The sequence below is a fragment of the Camelina sativa genome, chromosome 11 (genome assembly GCF_000633955.1).
Source record: "Camelina sativa cultivar DH55 chromosome 11, Cs, whole genome shotgun sequence".
In the NCBI taxonomy this organism is placed as follows: Eukaryota; Viridiplantae; Streptophyta; class Magnoliopsida; order Brassicales; family Brassicaceae; genus Camelina; species Camelina sativa.
In genome coordinates this window covers 45,232,122-45,237,486 of record NC_025695.1, presented here as the reverse complement: position 1 = coordinate 45,237,486, position 5,365 = coordinate 45,232,122, and positions in this window count along the sequence as shown.

Below are 5,365 nucleotides of genomic sequence, written 5' to 3'. Positions count from 1 at the left end.
TTTTTTTTTTTTTTTTTTTTTTGTCAAAACCCGAATCGGTATTATTGATTAAAAGTCGGTACAGTGGGTAGAGAAAATCAATGCTGATTTAGCTACCCTATCGTCTTTTCATTAAACTCTCTTCGGATAAAAGTAAAAAAACAAAAATCGAATTTGAGAGGTAACTGAAGAATGTTGTGTTGAATCCCGTAGAGTTCCTTCGAGGAAAACTCTGAATGAAGTGCTTTGATCAACTGTTGTGAATCTGAAGCAAAAGTGATTCTCGTGATGTCAAGTTCCTAGGCCTGGTGGATTGCGAGAAGGAGAGCTGTGGCCTTGGCCACTAACGGAGAAACAATGTTTTGGGCGGTAGAGCTACCGGAGATATCAGATGTGGGATGGTTGTCAATGAAGACCCAACCAAATCCTGCTTCTTTCGTGTCTTCACGCCAGACTGCATCAGTGAAGCAGTGGGTTGCATCATGTCGATGCGAGAGATTTTCTTGGATCTGGGATGAGAGGTTGGATGTGGGCGGTTGTTCCTGCGCCTAGAACCACTCCTTTGCATTAATGATAGCTGAGGTTAGAACTTTTGCAGTAGAGATTTGTCGGTTTTCAAAGATTTTCTTGTTGCGGGAGGTCCAAAGCATCCACATTAGCCGGGGAGCAAGGGGACCCTTGCCAATACCCGTGGGTGGGAGGCAAACCAGCTTGTTAACACCACAGAAGAGGTCAGTGATTCGCGATATGTGAATAAAGTGTTTAAACGGGGCAAGATCCCAAACTGCTTTGGCAAATGGACAATGAAAGAAGAGGTGGAGACCCGATTCCTCTTCGTTACAATGAGGGCATCGTGCAGTTGGGCTAATTCCTCTCAACTGTAGGTTCTGACCAGTGGGTAGAGCGTTGTTTAGTGCTTTCCAGATAAGGAACTTTGATTTTCGCGGACAGTCCAGATTCCAGACATTCTTCAGCCAGTTAAAGTCATTGGCATTAACATGCGTGTTTGAGCTTAGAAACTCACTTTTTGTGGCCTTGTGATAGCCCAATTTTGCAGTGTAGTCTCATGACTTTGTGGACAGCCAAATGTATCTATCAGGAGCTCCCAGTTTGCTAGGGTGGAGGGTACGGATCTCATGCTCAAATTGGGGGATAATTTGCAGGATTTTTGATCTATCCTATGATTTTGAGATTGGGCAGATAAGCTCCGACACTATCATGTTCTGAGATTGCTCTGTGGGAGGCCCCATTGGGGTGATAAGAGATGATGTAGAGATCCAGAGATCATACCAGACTCGAGAGGTGGCTCCCGAGCCTATCGTCCTTCCCAGTTGGTTCTTAAGGAGATCACAACCCGCGCAGATCCCCCTCCAACCATGTGAGGTTGTTGATGAGACAATGCACTCAAGAAAAGGTACTGATTTACAGTATTTTCCAAAAAGGATCTTGGCTAGTAGGCAGTTTGGTTTGGTGAGAATTCTCCAGCTAACTTTCGGAAGCAGTGCATCATTGAAACTGGTAATATCCTTGAAACCCAACCTTCCATCTCTCTTAGATTTAGTCATTTTGTTCCTTGCAATCCATGACATTTTCTTTTGATCTGTAGAGTTATCCCACCAAAACCGGGTCATAGCTGATTGGATTCACATACAAAGAGACACCAGTATCTTGAAACATGACATGGTATAGGTCAGCATTGCAAATAGGACTGCTTTGAGCATGGTTGTTTTGCCATCAGTGGAGAGGCGCCTTGTGGACCAGCTTAGAGATTTCTGTCGTATTTGATCAATTATTTGGTTGAACAGATCACATTTCTTTCTCCCAAACATTTCAGGTAACCCTAAATATTTACCAAGTACACCTGCTCTTTGAATTCCTAACAATTGTTGTGCAATATTCTTTGTTGACTCAGACGTCTTCGAGGAGAAGGTTATAGCCGATTTTTCCTTGTTAATCATTTGTCCTGATGTTGTTTCATATTTCCGTAGGATTTCCATCAGGACTCTGCAACTGTTGGCGTCTGATCGGCAGAAGAACATGGTGTCGTCTGCGAACAGGAGATGGTTTATGCGGGGGCATCCAAGAGCGACTCTTATCCCAGATAGTCTTCCATCATGCTGTGCTTTAAGGCAGAGGCTTGAAAGAACCTCACTGCAAAAGATAAAAAGGTATGGGGACAGCGGATCGCCTTGTTGAATTCCTCTTTGTGGTACCACACTTACTTGAACTGAATCCATTAGGAGAAAGGAGTAGGAAACCGTAGATATGCATAGCATAATCCATTGAATCCATTTTTGGTGAAACCCCATCCGTTCCATGACTAGTTTGATAAATTCTCATTCAATTCTGTCATAGGCTTTACTCATATTTGTCCTGACAGCCATGAAGCACCGGTTGGTAGCCCCAGAGGTTTTGAGGTAGTGCAGAGCCTCATGTGTGATCAACACATTGTCCGAAATGGCTCTCTTCGGTACAAAGGCTGACTGGTTCTCAGAGATGATGTTAGGTAGCACAGGTTGTAGTCTCTTTGACAGTAATTTAGATATTATTTTGTAAAAGACTGTGCACAAAGCGATAGGTCTATACTCCGTCATCTTCTGAGGACTCTGGATTTTGGGGATCAGTCTGATGTGTGTTTTGTTGATCGAGCTCTACAGGTTTGAAGAGGTAAAGAATCCCTGGACCTCAAGAACTATATTCGGTCCCACAGTTTCCCAATTTGATTGGAAAAAACTTGCAGAACAACCATATAGGCCCGGTGCCTTGTCAGCATGTATCAAGAAACAAGCTTGTTTTATCTCTTCAGCGGAGGGGATTGTAATAAGTGATCGGTTTATGTCATCAGAGATACATGGTTTGATAGCTCATCAAAGTAGTCAGTTATTACTTGCAAGATTTTATCTTCCTGATAAACCGCATCCCCGATTTTGTTTTCGACTTTTTTTATGGTGGTTCTACCTCTGGTGACAGAGTGGAAGTATCCTGTATTTTTATCACCTAGGGCTAGCCATAACAGTCTACTCTTCTGCTTCCATAATTTCTTTTCAGCTTTATATGCTAAAAGCAGGTTGTTATTGATGCAAGAGATATCATTTTGTTCGACTTCAGGACTTGACATCACCGCATCCAGTTGGTTCTTGAGTTTTTCTATCACCTCTCTACTGCTTCTATACTTGGCTTTTGACCAGGTGATAATTTCAGTTCTGCATCGTTTTATTTTTTCCTCAACATCTTTATTCGCATCATGAGACCATGCCTCTCTAATGATTTTTGAGACCTCCTCATTTGATCTCAATCTTCGGTCATAACGAAATATGCCTTTTTCTTTCGTTTGGTAAGGTCTAGTTGGGTGAGAAGAGGGCGATGATCTGATCCTTCAAAGCGTAGGTATTCACTTCGGTTGAAAGGATAAATTTCTGACCAACTTCCATTAGCCATAGCACGATCAAGGCGATAAAACACTAGATGCTCATTACGTTTCCTCCTCCATGAGAGAAAATTGCCTGAGTGTCTTAGATCAAACAGATCACATTCTGCCATGAGTGAACGAATATCAAAGAAAGTTCCTTCATGGCGAGGTAAACCTCCTTATTTCTCCGAGGCGTCGATAATATCATTAAAATCACAGTTAGGAACCATGGTTCTTCTCTATTTATCCCCAGACTAGTGAGTGAGCTCCAAATCTCTTTCCTTTTCGACCTGTCGGGTTCACCATAGACAAAAGTGGCAAAGAACCACTTTCCTTCTGCCTTGATATTTGTATCTATAAAATTTTGGCAGCTTTCTAAGATTGTGATCTCAATATCATTTTTCCAGAACAAAGCTAAGCCCCCTCCACCAGGGCTATGGGAGGAGACCAAGTGATTTGATGGGTACTTCATCCAGCTTAGAGAGTTTAGCACTACATCATCTGAATGCTTGGTCTCAATGAGGAATAACACTTCAGGTGAGATTGTGGAGTGCATCTCACGAAGCCGCTGGCCTGTTATGGGATTCCCCAGCCCACAACAGTTCCAGCTCAGAATCTTCGAGGAAAAGGAAGGGGTGGATTGTGAAAATCCACCTTCTTCTTTACCATTGTTGGTATCAATCTTCCCCTTGGTTCCTCATTTGCATTTTTGCTCGTCTGTCCTTTATGGGTTGATCTTATACCCTTAGATTATCTTCTTTTTGGTGAGTTTTGGATGAAATACTTATTACGTTTACTTGATTTTGCTCCAAATAGCTTCATAGGACTTTTGTTTTACGGTTTATGAAGAGGAGGTCGTCCTCGTTTTTTCTTTGTGGGAGCTCCATTTGTGTTTTGGGTTTCAGAGGGAGGTAGAATCGCATCCTGGCTAACAATGGGCTTAATACTTGAGAGTCTCAGGGGGAAGCTTCGATGCCAGCGTCATTTGATCTCTGTTTTGGGCCATGAAGTTATCCTATGGTGTATAGTAGTTCCTTTGGGGTTCTTTCGATTCAGCCGGCAATTTTGGGAGGGAGGTATGCTCTAATTTTTCTTTCTCCACAATAAAACCCGGGTATACATTTTTCTCGTGTGTCAATCTCATGCAGTAAAGGCAGTGGTTTTTTAGACTCTTGTACTCTAAGGAGATATGGGTTTCACTCCCTTCCTGAAACTCCACTATTGTTTCTTTTAACAAAGGGTGTAGGTCATTGATGAGCACCTGTAGTTTCACACTGGAGGTGGTGATATCCATATCTAGGAGTTCTCCGATCTCTTCTCTGATTGCCTGGAGCATAGCAGTTTGCCAATAATGTTTTGGGAGGCTCTGGATCTCGATCCATAAGGGGATCTGCGAGGGAAAGGTCTCAGAGATAACAAGTTCCCATCTTTGGAGGATGATCATCCACTAGTCTTTGTGGTATGGTCTGTTTTCTAAAACCTGTTTCAAGTCTTCTTCCAGCTCAAATCTAAACTGGAAACATCCTTTGCCTAGATCTGAGCTTGTGGCTGTGCCTTTTAGGTTCCATTGAGTGGGAAAGAAAGTAAGGAGGGACCACATCCGCTGCATGGGGGGGTTTGTAAGCCTTCCGATCAAGGTTAGAGAGTTTTCCTTGATGAGTTTCGTGGTATCCAGAGGTGGTGCTCTAATTCGCTTACAAGGGGGAGGGGAGAATCCACCCTCTATAGACTTTCCTTTCAGGTAATGGGGTATACAATTTTCCATTGGCATAGGGTTTGAGGGAAAGACACAAGAGGTGGGTTTCAGATAGGGTCAGGTTACTTAAGTGTATGAGATTTTTAACAGGTGGTGAAAGCTTGAAAATATGATGTTAGAGGGCCAAAAAGAGTAGAGAGCAAGGAAAGTTACCATTAACCAGAGGGAGAGAAAAGCGACGAGCTTGAAATGTGGATTTGGGTGATAACCGTTTTCCCGTT